The sequence below is a fragment of the Pagrus pagrus genome (assembly GCF_965226575.1).
Source record: "Pagrus pagrus genome assembly, chromosome: 20".
In the NCBI taxonomy this organism is placed as follows: Eukaryota; Metazoa; Chordata; class Actinopteri; order Spariformes; family Sparidae; genus Pagrus; species Pagrus pagrus.
The window spans coordinates 14,793,339-14,810,536 of record NC_140207.1 but is presented as its reverse complement, the minus strand read 5'-3'; the positions used below and the strand labels follow the sequence as shown (position 1 = coordinate 14,810,536).

The 17,198-nt window shown below is 43.6% G+C and overlaps 1 long non-coding RNA gene across 1 annotated transcript; it reads left to right on the top strand.

The window, feature by feature from the left end:
• Nucleotides 1-3,129: 3,129 nt before the first annotated feature.
• Nucleotides 3,130-12,355, top strand: LOC311249502. Its single transcript, XR_014621195.1, has 4 exons — nucleotides 3,130-3,437; nucleotides 3,740-3,798; nucleotides 5,556-5,655; nucleotides 10,936-12,355. It is a non-coding gene; the product is annotated as an uncharacterized lncRNA (long non-coding RNA).
• The last annotated feature ends 4,843 nt before the right edge of the window (nucleotides 12,356-17,198 follow it).

Here is a 17,198-nt window from a genome sequence, read left to right as displayed (position 1 = left end):
ATGTGTGGGATTTTGTGCACTGGCTATACCTGGGCACACTGAATGCAAACTGTTCGGAGGACTCGTTACAATCAGTACAGTGAAGAGCTGACACCAGGAAATAGTCAGTGCCAGGAGATGGAGATGAAAGGAAGCTGATGAGATATGTTAATTAAGACAATTGAAATTTTGCACCCCTTCTGTACAGTCATCACCAGCCTTTTTACATGACATTTTCATTTCAAACAGGTAATAAATGCAATGCCAACTGAAACCTGTTACAGTTTAACTGACCAGTATCATCATGTTTACATCATTTTCTTTTCATTTGAAGGTTTGAAACTGGAAAAACCTCCTGGGTTTTGATCAAAAAATGGAGCTGAAGGATTTATAAAGGCGCACTTTGTAGTTCTGGAGAAGAGATTTTAATCAGAAGAGAAAGATCTACATTGACTGATTTTTTTATGCATTAATAAACTAAATAAACAAACTCTCTTTGTTTTCATGACTGAATGAACTGAATAAACAAACTGAGCTAAAAGGACAACACAAGATCATACTGTTTTACATTGTTTATATGTGGCGGACCCTGCCACCTTTCTAGCTTCAAACAGTGTTCTGGGACCTTCTTTTCCTCTGAGAACAGCTTGTTTATGCAGTTATTGCAAAATGTATATTTCTTTGTTTGTATTATTGCCTCATTAATATTGTAAATATTACAATTCTGAATTTGGATTTCCTCTTCAAAACTACATAGTGCACCTTTAATTAAGCAGCGTCATCATGTTTACATGATTTTCTTTTGCATTAGAAGGTTTGCAACTTGCAAAAACCTGAGTTTTATTGATTTGCCCAGTTAAAGATCAGGATCAACAGTTGGAGCTGAATGATTTTAAAGAGAGGTGAAAGGATGCACAACTTGTTTTTAAAACCAAAGTTCATTTGACTTGTGTAGATTAAAGGCAGTAGAAGCACCAAAGCACTGTCTGCCTGTTACACTTTAACTCAGCCATCATAATGACACGATTCTCTGTTTTATTCTCCTGCGCATGATGTTGTTTTCCATGAGCCAGTCTTCAGGTACAGCGCTGGTGAGCAGCACTTCTAAATTTCCATTATGTCAGCTGAAACATGTGTAATCAGTGTGTAATGCAGCCTAGACTTGGAACCACGTGACAACTGTAACTCTACAGAGGAAGGAAATTCCCTTTTTGCATAAAAAAAAAAACGCGACTGCATCATTAGCTGTAGGATTATGCTGCATGCAGATGGTGCAGACTGCTTTTTCACCGAGCTGAGCGCGCAGAAGACACCAGTCCTTCAGGTTATCATGGCGCACACATGGACACGCTGCTCCCCGGTGAAGACGTGCAGCTTTTAAAGGAGCAGTCCCGAAGAAATCCATATGATTTACTTTAATTCTTGAGTTATTCGGCGCAGTAACACCCCCACCTCGGCTTCTGCGCTGTTAATTTTTTTAACGCTCACTCAGCAGTTTTAAAGTCCTGTGGGGGGAAAACTATTTCATTGCTCTCAAATGTTTGCCTGTCCCGGCGGCACGCAGCGCGTTTATTAACCACGACACTCATTTTCGGCTGCATCATTTCCCCTATAAGTGAGACCATCCACAGCCTGTCGTTCATTATCTATAAATGAGGAGGATTGCATCTATTGCAGCGCGGCCACACACGCAGCAGCTATCGCAGTGACCTCTGACTCCGCGCTTTGTCCAAAGTCCATTTTGGCTCCGGGTCGGGTTGTGAAATAGATTAGCCTTCACTCTCTCCCTGCTGTTTCGTTTTTTTTCTCTCCTCCAAGACGTGTGTCTTATCTCGATGTGCATCCCGCTTGTTATTACGACGACTCTTACGTCATATCAGGCCTACGTCGTCATATATTTCTTTTGCGTAAAGGTTTGCGCGTCATCAGCCTGATGTCAGAATGGATTTGCCAGACAAATCCCGATGTCTCCACGTTTTTGTTTGTGTGCTGCCGTGTATTAAACCAATATGGTTACATGCGCAGCTTCTTAACACGTTAATGCAACTCCTTCAAAATAAAAGTCTTGCTGAGTAATATAATCCTGATATCGAGTGTCTGGTGAATGACTTTTAAACGCGGTCCAGTCCTAATAAATCAACACTGTCCGTGTAGCTGAAAGTAATCGCCTGGTTTTTGTTTCTGCATTGTTGCCTTTGCAGCTTCACCCTCAGCCTGATGTGTTTACCCTATAACTGAACAGCTGACACAGCGTTTCTTTTTCATTATCATGCTGCTTCTCTGATGAGGCTATTTAAAGTTTAAAGCGCACAAGTTCAACGGAAACAAAGCCTATTTTTCTGTTGTGAGAAAAGGCTCTGCGGCTGATCCTGTATCATCTGAGTCACTGTTGTTACAGCCACTTCACTTCTTCTTTTTATTATTATTTTTTTTACCTCTCAGTAGTTTATGTCACAGTTATTCTAAGAAATTTGACGCATATTTCATAATATCCTGGTTGAAAAAACAGAATAACTTCCCCGAATATTACAGCTGTGAGCTCAGAGGTGTTATAAAGAAGTCCCAACTGCTCCTATGTCTCCAACTCAGTGTCACACTTGGATGAGCCAAAAATTTGAAATAAACTGAAGTTGCAGTTGTGAGTCTATACTGATCTTTACACTTCAAATGAAATGAAAAATGATCGATAGCTTCTCCTGCAGGCTTCTGCTGACGGATTTTGTTTGAATAAAGTTTTGGCACGCTGATTTGAATCTCCATCAAAATCCATTATTATAATTATTATTACGATTATTATTATTATTATTATTTCATTCGCTTCTGTCGTTAATCTCTGCTCGACTGTAGGTCCACACAGTCCAATAATCCCTTTGCTCCAAGTTATAATTTCCTTCCTCTGACTGTCTTTGACATACTAACAATGACACACTGGAAACATCCCCTTTAAGAGGACGCTGCGGTAATATGACCTTGGGAAATGTGTGCATTGTCAACAACAAGGAATCATTTTCAAAAGCAGCTTGTCAGACGGACATGTGCCCAAATGAGCGCTTCAATTGGCTGTTTTGACGCACGTTCAATTAATTGCAACGAGGCTCGTAAGAAGCCTGGAAGACACTCGCACACTGTCACATTTCTCTGCTTTTTTTTTTTTTTTTGTGCTCGCCGTGTTTTTATCTCCACCATAAAAAACAAGTAGCACATGTCTAAAAAAAGTGGATGCTTGTGTGATCTCCGGGTGGCGTTAAGGATTCGTAAAATAAACTGTCAGTCAGGCCCGTTTCTGTGGTTCTGGCTCGGTGGTTTCTTTCCCCTTTTGTTCACAGCTGCATATGATAACAGTAAAATCAGGAATTTTGACCGAAGCAGTCATTTCACAGTGCGGATGGATCCCTTCTTCTCTGCGTCTTGCTGAGGTTGGTGCATGTTTGAAAGGGAGTTGCATGTAGACAGAGGAGGTGAGTGGAGATCCGAGGGTTGACCTTAACCTTAATTAGAGGCTATTCAAGCGCCGTGAACGCCGCACAGCCTGCAGTTATGACAGAGAGCTGTGGGTTGTCTGATAGAAGCTGGATGCTCATCTCAGCACTTTAACACTGACAGAAGATGCTGCAGTATAATTTCTAAATAGGTTTAAACCCATGTTCTTTATGTTATGTAAAAACTTCCATTAAGTCTCAGTAGGATCAATGGATTAAAGCCTTCAATGCATTAAACTGTCCTGTTTCTGATCATTTTTGGTTGTTGTTCAACTCAACAGCTCCTGAACCCATCTGGTCGTTATTATCCACAGCGTGTACTGACGGTGGAAAAAGGTCGGTGAGTTTCTTAATTTTGGATTAGATCACACGTATCGTTCATCTCTCATTATCTGCCTGACTTAAGACCTCACATGCGAGGAAAAATCAAGTTTAATCACAGAGTTTACTGTGTGATTTTCAGTTGTCTAGCCATGCATTTACCGTATTTTATCAAATGCAGGCAGGAAGCGAAACAAACAAAACAAAATGAAAAATATGTTGGCAGTGAACGTGCAGATAACTTGCACACGAGCTCAATAAGAAAGGTTTTGTCTAATATGTTGATCATAAAAGAGAAAGATCTCAATAGTTACTAAAGTAACAGTTAACATCTCCCTCTGTCTCTGACTCAGTGTCTGCTCCATTTTCAAATAAAAGTGAGTCTGATCGTGTTTGTGGATGTCTGTGTGAGCCCTCCCTCCCTGCAAATGTTTTTTATTTCTTCTACTTATTGCAACCAAAGGCAGCTACATTAGTTGTCAGGGAAGCAGAAGAGGCTTTGAGTGGCATGTTTTGGTCTAACTATAATCCAAAAAACACACAGACTCACACCTGGCCTGATTTAGGAATATGCAGTTCATTTATTGCCTGAACCTCTTATGATGCACTTAAAAATAAACACGAGGAATACATGAAATAAGACGAAATAATAACTTTTTGCTCTTTATTATTTTTAAGCACCAAACACATTTTTGCTTGAAAATCAAACTTAATTAAGCTCGAAAGATCGTCGAACCACAATTCCCAAGCAACCAGCTCCCGGGGGTCAGGACCCCGATGTAACCGCGAGGCCCTCAGTGGAGAAAAATAACAGAGCACACTGTAATTCATATCTGCTTATTATCTTAAAACTCTCGACTAATCAGAAAGTGGAGGAGGACTTAATTTGAGCTCCCGGGAGGAAATAAAACTTGCTTTTGCACTTTGTCAAACAACCAAGTGCGTTTAATCATCGTAGCGCGTCTGAAACACTGGGAGTTCAGCAACCTTTCAGCTTCATTTGCTAAACTAGATTGGACACCCTGGGACTAATCTACACTTTCCGTGATCTCGCTCAAAAGTTTATTTGTTAAGCAAACAAACACGCTGGGCTCGGATCCGTCTAGTTAAGGGCGTTTTTTTTGAAGGCAGCTGGTAGGAGGTGAAAATTGCTTGCAGGGAAAAACAACAGATCCAGAGGCATTGCCCGTGTGCACGTATTATGAGCGTGTGTGTGTGTGTGTGTGTGTGTGTGTGTGTGTGTGTGTGTAAAATAGAGAAAGAGAGGATCAGAGAGAGAGAGAGAGAGAGAGAGAGATTTTTTTTTTTGCAGAGTGATTCTGCCCCCTGTTGGAAAAAAAAGCCTCCCCATCCCCTCCTCCCTCTTTTCCTCCGCCGCTTTTATCACGTTTAAATTATTTATTATTCAACTAACGAGGCTGATCATCGCATCTCCTGACGTACAGCCTAATCTTCCAACGCAGGACTGCTTGTTTTATTTTGCGAGGGACGCGTCTGATTGAATCACAAAATTATGGAGGTGCAACAACAAATAAATAAATAAACGAGAAATATCTCAAACGGACGGATTAAAAAAATATGATTGATTAATCCCATTCAGAGGCGCAGAGAAGAGAGGATGCCCCGCAGAAAGAAGCGGGGCCATATAGAATCTGTAATTAACGTCTCCCTGTTAAGTACCTCATTAACTCGGTTATATATAGAGCTAATTAAATTGTTGTCCTGCAGAGCCTATAGCTGCTCTTCATCCAATCATTTCCATGTGTCATCCGTCAGATATGGTGCTGAAAAGCGGCGAGAGAGAAGCGGATGCATCCGTCTGATGACGCTAATATGATCATCTCAGGAGGACAAGTCCCCCTCCCCGTCCCCAGAGGTCAGCATGGGGTCAGTGTCTTGCTCAAGGACACTTCAGCAGGGCGCGCGTCTGTGGGCGCAGCAGCGGGCTCGAGCCCCAGACACAAAATGGCGAGAGAGCGGCCTTGTTGCGCGAATGCGCTCGTAAGATGTAGCGAAGTTGTTAAAAAAAATATCCCAGCTGATGGTTATTCATGGAGGTCGGGGATAGCGGGGAGCTCGCGCGCACGGTCGCGCGCGCCTCCGCGGCCGCTGGGTGGCAGTGGCGTGGTTTCTCTCTCTCTCTCTCTCTCTCTCTCTCTCTCTCTCTCTCTCTCTCTGTACTGTGGGGAGCTCATGGAGGGCGGGGGGGCGGGGGGGGGAGAGATCATCGGAGGGGAACAAAGAAAGGAGGGAGGGAGAGTGAGGGGGGAGGCTAGTGTGTGTGTGTGTGTGTGTGTGTGTTTAAGGGGGTACGTGAGGAAAAGGCGGGGCGGGGGGGGGGTGTCTCCCTTGTGACAGGACATATATGGAAATTTGAATGGCTCACATTCACCTCTACCAGAGCGCGCATGCCTGCTCTAATTCACCATCTCTATAGCCGGCACCATCACCACCATCACCACCATCAGCTCCCATTATGACCTGCAGCAGCAGCAGCAGCGTCACCGGTTACAGGCAGGAGCCCTGAACGTGACAGATGTAGCGACGAGAGAGAGAGGAGAGGCTCCAGGTCATAGACGTATACATCCATAGCCTAAAAAAATAGGCTTTGTTAATTCTCTAGCGCGCGTGTGTGTGTGTGTGAGCGAGAGAGAGAGAGAGAGAGAGTGTGTGTATGTGTATGTGTGTGTGTGTGTGTGTGTGTGTGTGTGTGTGTGCTCGTACTCCGACAATAAAAGCTTTCGGGGTTCAATGTGATTGCAATTACAGCCCTTTAAGCCTGTCTATCACAGTTACAATATGGCAGGCCCGTGTGTGGCGGCGGGATATTAAATGCAAATATTACCTGACGTAAAATTCAATAACAGGGCTCATAGTCTTTAACCTGCCGTTCACCTTCTCATATGTGCTGCACTGCAATCGCATATTATAGCCTATAGCTGTGGAAATAAGATAATATTCTAATATAACGATAGAAAAGTCCGCCAATAAAGAATATTACACATGGGCAATGTTGAAAATTAAATTATAATTAATTTAAAGACAACTAATTAAGCCACAGTAAATACAATATATAAATATAATTATGTGTTATAATATAGTTTATTCCTGAATATCTTCAGCCTCTATTTCTAAAAATAAAATTATATATCTAATTGTGTCTGTAACCTTTAATATACTGGCTAAAACACAAAACCATACCTATCGTCATGTATCTTAAATTTCATCTTTTAAATTATTAATGATATTGTATTTTTTCGGGCTACATAAATGGCGTGAGAGCCGGTGTTTCCATGTCCGCGCAGGGGCAGCTGTTCCTCCTCCCGCCTGCCGGTGAATAGCAGCTTCCTGCCGGCTGCTGTCGCTGCTGCAGCCGCCGCCAGGAGCTCCGTTTCCCCTCAAGTCCTGCCCGGCTCCCCGGCTCCCCGGCGCGGCGACGAGCGCGACAGGCGAGTCTGACAAAGTGAGTGGAGTAGTTCAGCGATTGTATCGCTTTCACGAAACGTATTTACAGTGGAAAAAGGAACTACAAACGAGTGTTGTTGGGCTTTTTTTCAGATATATTCCCACGGTGGACCCGCCATGTTTACCCTGCCGCTGACTGACTGAGCAGGCAGCTCGGGTCTCTCACAGTCCAACACGTTTGGCTCTGCACAGCCCAAATTAAAAGCATTGTTTCCCTCTCGTCATGTTACACAAACGTATCTCAACCTAAAAGAAACCCTTACATGATCTCACATCTGTTCTACAGCAGTGTAAAACCTGTGAAGTTAATCACTGCCCGCTCAGTTTATCCAACTCTGCTGTGTAAGTCGTGTTTTCCTATATGATGAGCCCATCAGACAGATCTGCCACCGCCACAACTGTGCTGCTGCTGCTGCTGCTGGGTGGTTTATTCAGAACTGAGCCTCGTTTCAGTCAGTCCACATGCTAAAGCCTCAATCAGAGGCAGAAGTCTGGATCAAAGTGAGCTAAGTGAGTAATTGAACTTTGTGGTTACAAAGGTTATAGTCTGGGTTGACATGTTGCCAGAAAAATCTGCGGCCCCCCTCCTCCTCCTCCTCCTCCTCCTCCTCTGCCTCCTCAGCTCCCACAGGTTGGCTGTTTGTTTCAGTTTGTTTCAGTGTGTGTGTGTGTCCTGAAGTTTTCAGGAGAGGAGAATTTGTAAGTGTTGGTCACAGCTCCGCATTGCTTTATATAATATCATTGATCCAACAATACGATTCATGAATATTCCTCCTTTCACCTGTCTTTCCCATCTTCCACAGCAGCAGCCCACTCTCAGGGTTGGCCATCTGTGTTGGGGTCCAGGAGGAATGAAAGAGGGGGGGGGGGAGGCTCTTCTTGAAGCCCAGCGAAAGTGAAGTTGTTACACCGGCAAATATATAACAGTTTTCTATCAGCACATTTGGGCTACAGTTCGTGGGAAACACAGACATTGAAACTCAAGGCCATAGTTTGATGACTGCAGCAGGGGTCGGGATGGCAGCTAAGGGGATTGTTGTGATTATGAGTGTGACGTTGTTGTGGAAAAGATGTTTTGTGCTGCTGCGCTAAGAAACTGTGTTTGGTTTTTTTTGTGACATGGTGTGAAAGTCAGCTTCCAAAACCCCGTCTTATTTCTGAAGGCCGTCTGCACATTCAGGAACCAACCAAAGTCCTTCAAAACCTCTGTATGTCTGTAATATACTGTGAGCCTCTTCATCCTGCAGACTAGACTCTCCTTCAGGCGTGCACAGAGGGACCTGTGCCATAATATACTCTGTGAATTGTGAAATACAAACTGAGAATTTTGATATTTACAGTAATGTGATTTTTTCCATAACTGAACACACATACTGTTCTCAGAGGAAGATAAGGTCCCCAGAACACTGTTTGAAGCTAGAAAGGTGGCAGGGTCCGCCACAAATAAACAAAGTAAAACAGTATGAAATTGTCCTTTAAGGTCAGTTTGTTTATTCATTCATGAAAACAAAGAGTTTGTTTGTTAAGTTTGTTGAGGCACTTACAAAAAATCAGTCACTAAAGAGCTTTCTCTTCTGTTTGTCTTCCCTAAAACTACGTAGTAGTCCTTTAAAACAAATACATTCATACAGGCTACAGTTTCAGCAGCAGACCAAACAATACTAGTTTAGATTTTTACATGCTAAATGCCATTCATACTACACAGATAGAAGAATAAAAACATGCTATTGTTCACATTTGAAATTATATAATCAAAAAAAAAGATTTAATTATGAAATATTCAGCGCACAGTTTATAAATAAAATACAAAAATACACAACAAATAAATTAACTGTCCTTCACGCTAACTAAATAAATAATAATCTTGTTTTTTTTCTCTTTGGTAAAGTTTCTTTATTATATTTTAGTGCACACACACACACACACACATGCTGAAGTGCTCAGGCAGGCAGACAGAGGCAGGCAGTCGTCCACTGCAGCCCAAATTAAAACGCCTTACAATCAGGCAGGGCGAAGGACGGCCCTGAGGCATCTCAGTTTCCTTGTGCAGGGGGTCTTAGTCGAGGATCAACTTTCATGCAAGCGCTCCCAAAGAAGAAGGATGTTTCTTTGTTCTATCAGGACCAGCCTGCACACACAGCTCCTCTCTGTGTTTGACCAGAGAAAGAGACGAGGATGTGAGGAAGCGTAATTATGAATGAGACAACATTACTTCAGAAAAACCCAAAGAAGACCATTCATACACTGTGCTGCAAGGACATCCAGGGCCCGAGCAAGAAAGGAGAGGTTGATTATAAGCGACCTTCATTCAGTCTTTCATTTATTAAAGTTGCATTATGTTGTTTACAACATTTTAATCAGAGGAGAAAGATCTTCATGCCACAACAAACTAAAAAAAAACTCTCTTTGTTTTCACGACTGAATAAACAAACTGACCTTAAAGGACAACTCAATATCACACTGTTTCACTTTGTTTATATTTGGCGGACCCTGCCATCTTTCTAGCTTCAAACAGCTTCAGACTGTTCTGGTGACAGCTTGTTTATTCAGTTGTGGAAAAATAAATATTTCTGAGTTTGTTTTATTATCTCATTAATTTTGAAAATATTTTAAAACTACACAGTGCTCCTTTAAAGTACCACACAATAACAACAGGATATATTCACTATTCTGTTTCTCCTCCTCTCCCCTAAACGCAGGGTTAATTGAAGATGGTGATGCTGAGTGTACACGCATGGACTCATTGTCTGGCGATGCAAAATGCAGCTGATGTGTTCAGAAATGTGCTCTCTCTCTCTCTCTCTCTCTCTCTCTCTGAGAGGCCGCTGTTGGTTTGTGTGGAATGAACACAATGTGGGACACAAAAGGAGCACAGCAGAAAGAAAAGTGTGAATCTCCACCTGACTGTGTGTGTACGTGCTCGTCTAAGAACACCCAAAGGTGCATATAAAGCACATGCATCCATTCACTGTCATGATCAACAAGCCTAAGCTGGCTGCCAAACAGACCAAATTATTCTGGAGTGAATGGACTTGCAGGCAGTTGACCAACGACGAGAAACAAACACTAACTCTGCTCGGTCTGATTTCATTTCCTACCCTCTCTGTCACTCCTTCCATTGATTGGCTCCTGTGCTTTCAACTAGAACCTCTCTTTTATCAATCCCACCCTCCTTTATTTCAACTGCTGTTTCTCCTTTTGTCCACAGCACCCAGTGATGAAATCCGGGGTCCCTGTGGCAACAGGCGCTCTTAGTGCATGCGTGTATGTATGTGTATGAGCGTGCATGTGTGTGTGTGTGTGAGTGTAGTTTTCAGGGCAGGGCAGTGCAGGCAGCAGTCTGATCCATACTAATGTTCATTGATAGGAAAATCAATGGTGCATTGATCCAAGACTTGGCTCTGAGAGGAGAGGGGGGGTTAGGGGGGGTGGATGCAAGTGTGAAAACTGGTGGAAGAGCAGCAGAAAGAGGAAGAGGTGGAGAAAGAACAGAAGAGGAAGGAAAGGATTAGGCAGATGAGTAAAGGAAAAAAAGAGAGAGAAAGAAAGAAACCACTGCAGGCCTCAGCGGATGACAGAGATGAGGCTGGAGCCCGGCATGGTGGCTGCCGTTGGGGGGGTGGTGGGTAAACTATATGTGTGAACAACCTGTCGCGGCTTAACTATTCTCTTTTCTCCCTCTGTCTCGCAGAACTGCTCTTGAGAGTGGATGAGCAAGCCTCAAATGGAACCTGAGAAGAAAAAAAGAAAGAGGAGAAACAGGAGAGGAGAGGAGGAGAGGAGGAGGGGAGGGAGAAAATCAATTTTCCCAGACAGAGGCAGGCTGGTCTAATGGAGGTCTAAAAGAAGAAGAGGAGGAGGAGGAGAGGACATATTTTCCTCTGATTACCTCCTGTAGCCTCTCTGGCAAAACCTTGAAAGCTAGCTTCGCTGCGGCGGCCTCGCTCGTCCGACCTCGCTCGTCCGACCTTTTTGGCAGAAGGTACGGAGGCTGGTTGCTTCTTTCACTCGGCAGCAATCAGGCTTTGAGGTGAATCTCAACATGCAAAATGACGAGAAAATGGCAATTAAACTGACCTGACGGACTTAAAGGGGCACTGTATGGTTTTTGGAAAATAAACTCAAACTCAGAATCCTAATATATACAATAATAATGAGGTAACGATACACACGTCATATATCATTTTTTTCCCATAACTGAATAAACAAGGAAAATAAGGTCCCCAGAACACTGTTTGAAGCTAGAAAGGTGGCAGGGTCCGCCACATATAAACAAAGTAAAACAGTATGAAATTGTCCTTTAAGGTCCGTTTGTTTATTCAGCCATGAAAACAGAGAGTTTGTTTATTTACTTTGTTTAGACATGAAAAAAGATCTTTCCCTTTGGATTAAACTTTCTTCCCCAAAACTACATACTGCACCTTTAAGGTGAATCATGTCTTCATAAGCAGAGGTTCACATTTTTCTCCCAACAAAGGCGGAACATTTTGAAACCACATCTAAGCTAATTTCTTCGTCTCTTTCGATCTCTAAGCTGCCCTTTGCGGAAGTTATGTAACCTCTTCATCTCTGGGAGAAAAAAATGAGCCGGATTAAATGGATAAAGGTTCCCATTTGGCTGAGATGAATCATTTATAAAGTATAAAGGAAGGAAATTTGTCATCAGTGCCTCTGCCAAATTAAAGGAGATATCAAGAGTCCCCCTTTTGCCTGCCATTCTCCGCCTGGACGGCCTGCGTGACGTCATGTGACCGGGTCGCTATGTTCAATTTCCTGCAGCGGGCTTTATTATAATAAATTGGTGAGTGAAGTGGACATTCAGAGCAATGCAGAAAAATGCAGGCAGCGATTTGTTCCAGTTCTGGCCGAGTGAATCTTGTTTATGGCTCTCCTCTTAAAATGAAAAGCGATGGTGGAAATTGGATTGGATTGTCCCAGTGAGTGCATGTATGACAGCTTCGATGAACAAAGTACGGTGAGGTAAACCTGCTGTCTTTACCAACAAAGAGCCCGGGTCTAAAAGACTGTGACCTGCCCAAAAAAAAGGGGACCGAAACAGGGACAGATGTGGCTCCCCAAAAACCACAAAACCCCTCCGACAGCCACTGTACATCTGCCTCTGTAGATCTGCAATGTGCTCATTAAAGTTGTGAATGCTCCATCAGCTATTAAACAACGTTTCAATGAACTTACTGTACAAGTACAGTGCTGCCTTTTTTCCCAGGGAAGAAGGAAACTGGTGGAAAAGCTCCGAAAGGGGATTGAAAAGCTATGAAACGTAGCTGAAGGAGAGCCTGTAACACACTGTCTGTCTGTGTGTCTGTCTGTTACTGTTTTTCTGTCACTCCCTCCCTGCCTCGTTGGCTCTTTGTGTTTTTTTTCTGTCTCTCGGCCTGTGAGGTGAAAGTGGCTTCCATGGTAACGGCACACTCTGTTTATGCCACGACGTCTCACTTCATCACAAGCTGTTGATGGCTTTGATTTGCATGTGTGCCTATTTGTGTGTTTGCCCCCCCCAAAACACACACACACACACACACACACACACACACACACACACACACACACACACACACACACACACACATCATACAGGTGTTTGTGAGACTAATAGGTAAAACTATAATCGACAGACACATTCCTCTGTAAAATAAAGAGAAGTTATGTGAAAAAAAGCTCTTTAAAGGGGCATTTCACTTCATTTAAAGTACAAGATCAGGATGTGATCTGTGCTGTAATGCCGTCGTTTGTCTCAATCACTGGTTTTAAGTCTAAACCACTTAGAAAAGTAAAAATATATAAAAAGCAAACAAAACCAGAAAAGTCTCTCGAGATGTTACAGAAACACCCAACATGTGCATTTCTCTTGTGCGGGGTTGAACTTTAACAAGAAACACCATATAAAAAAAAAAAGGAAATTGGCACTTTAAGCTGTTAAGATTAAAAAATGTAAATTTAATCATACTCATTTCCTCATCCTGCGAGCCGATCCCGTACACTTAACCACTTAAATTAGCAGCAGAAACAATGATTATGACTTCTTTTCACCAAAACCAGTCGCCCCCAATTAGTGGAGTGTGGGGTGGTGGTGGTGGTGGTGGGGGAGGAGGGGGAAGAGGGGCGGGGGTGGGAGCAGAGGAGGGAGGGAGGGGTAGAGGAGGGAGGGAGGGCCTGGCTAGCCGGACCCCCTGCAGGGCAGAAAGGGGGGAAAAATGGATTCCATACCAGGAAATCCATTAGGGCAGGGAGCGGCGTGGAGCTGGCAGCACAGAGCGGCCGCCGTGTTTTTTAAAAATTCCTCATTAGGTGTAATTTCTAAATTACAATCAGCATGGGCAGAATGAGAAGGCGAGGATCTGACCAACTCATCAGGATAATCAGGGTAATAGCATGATCCAGAGTGTGTGTGCTGGAGATGAAAACCAAAGAGAGCAGAGGAGGATGGATGGACGGATGGAGGGTGAATTTAAATTCCAGACACTGACTTTGGGATGTTTTTTCTGCTGCTTTCTGATCATTTGGTGATGTAGATAATTGCTGTGCTGGGGCTAAAGCAACAAGCGTATGGACAGCAGGAGCGCGTCTCTATCAGTCTCTCTCTCTCTGGGCCCTCCACCCTCTGAATGAGAGCGACGTGGAGAAGCTGGTGAAAGTGAAGCGAGACGGACGGTGGGAAAGGAGGAGGAAGAAGAGGAAGAAGAGGGTGGAGAGCGAGAAGAGAGGATAGAGGGAGTGAGTGAGGGGCCTCTGTAAGGGAGAGGGGAGAGAGAGGAGGGGAAGCAGGAGGCAGGAGGAGGGGAGGGAGGGAGGGAGGAGAAGAGGTTAATTTGCACATATTAGAGAGGGCAGGATTTTTCATTAAAAAGAGATTGAAGTTGATATATGCCTGTGCGCTCCTGACACACTGTACACTCTGATTGTGTTAAGTCCTTGACAGAACAAAGGATTTCCCCCCTTCTCTCTCTCTCTCTCTCTCTCTCTCCCTCTCTCCCATCTATCTCTAACAGCCTGGCTGCAGCAGCTCTGGCAGCATTTTTGCAGCTTTATGGAGCTGTTTCATGGTGAATAGAGGCTCACACAGGGTGTCATATCACCTCAGGAGCCCCCCCTTGATGCATATGCATACACTTATTTTCTCTCCTATGTAAATCCATGCCCATGCAGGGGAGGAGGAGGAGAAGTGGCTTTCATGCACGTATGCCACCTTTGGATTCGTGTGTGTGTGTGTGTGTGTGTGTGTGTGTGGTCAAAGGCCTAACATTTGGTTCTGCTTCCTCGCTGCAAACAGGAAGCACGAGAAGCCGACGCCTTTTTTGATTCTCATTCCTCTTCCCTGTGACTGAAGGAGGCGTTTAACCACGTGTGTGCGACCGTACGGCTGCTCGTTTGGCTGCCGAAAGCACACTGTTCAAGGCCAACGTTCACTCAGGTAAGCCGATCTGATGTCTGCCTCTGACCTGAGGCGATGTTATACCCGTAAGCTGAGACAACAGCAGCAATAACAACAACACTTTTTTTTTTATGATCTGTTGTTTAGGACACACGCAACTGGTAACACACTTTCTTTTTGCCCTCCCTTTCTTTCTTTTATCTTGTTTTCCTCCGGCCACATCTGTCATTCCACGCTGGAGGGTTATACCTGATCTTTGACCTTAGTTAGCGCAGCCCTTGAGACCTGTTTCACACACACACACACACACACACACACACAGACACACACATTCCTACAAGCCTGCACACACACACACACACACAGAATAGGAGATATTGATTGGCGATAGATAGATAGAGCAGGGCGGGCCTGATAAGGAGGCCATATTTGATGTTTGTTCTGGCTGTGGAGGGAGAGGCCGGGGAGAGATTAAATCACAATGAGCAGCCTGCTCCGTCCTTGGCTTCGTCCCCACTTGAGGCTTTACAGGAGTTTAGGGGTCGAGCTTAAAGGATGACGGGTGAGGGATTGTGGACAAGGGGCGCCCGGCCCCGCTTAAATCCACTGTGCTAAGAGCCATTGATTAACATGCGCTGCAGCGTTATTCAAGGGTGTGTTTTTGTGCAAGCATTCAAACATTTCGAGCTTTTAGATGCACCACAACAACCGCTGCTGCCATTCTGAAGGCAGATCTTTGTTTTGCCTCCCTGTGCAATGCAGCGGGCTGACTGACAGGCATCAATACATGTCTGTAGGCTCACAATGGGTGTGAGCTCAGGTCCTGTTCCCTTCATTCAGCCACCGCTGCTCTGCATATCCTTCTGTTTTAAGAATGTGTTTTTTTATCCCTCCACCAGCGAATCTTAAACCAGTGGTGTCTGCATGTGACCTACTTGTGACCTATGTACGAGTAGAGAGGCGCAAACACTCAGACGTGTCACAACAACATGTACGGGAAGTTTGCTAATGTTAGCTGACATTAGTCACCAGACAAAGTATGGCAATAGAGACAAAACCCCTGTGTGTACTGACCTGAGCGAGGCTGTGTTTTATTGCTTATTAAAGGGGCGCTATGTAGTTTTTGGAGAGGAGATTTTGTTCACTGTTTGTTACCTGCTGACAGAGCCAGGTGAGCTGTCTCCCAGTTTCCAGTCTTTATGCTAAGCTAAGCTAACTGGCAGCTGGTCAAGCTTCATATTTAGCATACAGACATGCTAATGATCTTATTTCACTCTCAGCAATAAAAGTGAATAAGTGTGGGCTAGGGTTAGGGTTACGAAGAGAGTTTGTTTATTTAGTTTGTTTAGGCATTAAAAAAGCTTTCTCTTCTAATTAAAATAAGACTACATAGTGCTCCTTTAATTTTACATTTTATTTGCATGAGGAAGAGAGTGTTATTTCCTCTTTGAGCAGTCACACAGACTCACTTAAAGTGTTTATTTGTCTACCGTTGTAACTTCTTTCATGCTGGAGAACACAGCTCCAAACATATATGATGATACACAGTTTTATACAAGAACAAACTGGGGTTTATTAAGTGTTTATATAAATCACTCACAGGCATGTTCAAAACTGTTTTTAAACTCTTAATGAATGTGTTGAAAACCCATGAAGTCATATGTTGAGTTATAGCTGTTGACAAAGGCATTAATAAACACCTTGAGACGTACTTATATGTGCTCTCACTACATTAAAGCGTGTTTCATTATTTCTTTATTGTTGTTATAATGATGAATGGGAGTTTAATCCATAGCTGCTGAACAGAAACACAAAAACACTCGTGGATTTCTTTTGTTTCTGCCTTGGGTAAAAACACTGGATGTCAGAATACAATGTGAGAGCTGGTTCACACATGAAAACACTTGCGTAGAGGGGCACATGTGCTTTAAATTTACATGTGACAGCATTTCTCCCGACAGTTCTCCTTTTCTTTTTATCTGGTTCCTGCTAATCTGCACAGGTATTCTTTTGACGACAATTTTATACACAATGTCAGCCTGTTGTGATGAATCCATATCATCGCTTCAATGCAAAAAAAAAAAAAGTTCAAGGCCTTGTCCTGTTGATTATTACATAAATCAAAATGGACTAAACCCACGTTCTGGCAGCGCAGTGACCTGAGAGTCCCCTTTTACATATGACCAGAGCCAACCCAGGATCCAAATCCCCCTGGTCGAAAAGGCAGCATGTGTACGTATGAAAGGCTGTATATGTTGGCCAGTGTGTGCGCGGTCTCAAGGGTTGGGAGATTATGTCGACAAAAGGTGCACCTGGTGCTTTAGATTGAGTTTCTCTCCTCCCATTCCTCCCTTTATCCCCCTTCCATCCCCCTCTCCCCTTCTCCTCTGGCCACTTCCAACATTACCCTGGGACTTTTAAAAGATTAGACCACAGCTCTTATAATTGTGCCACTAATGCATGTCAACAGCTTGGAATGAGGGAGACTAATGAAGAATGCTAGTTTTTAACATCAGAAAATACACTTTCTAGTCATTTTATGCTCTTATACAATCACAGTGTGT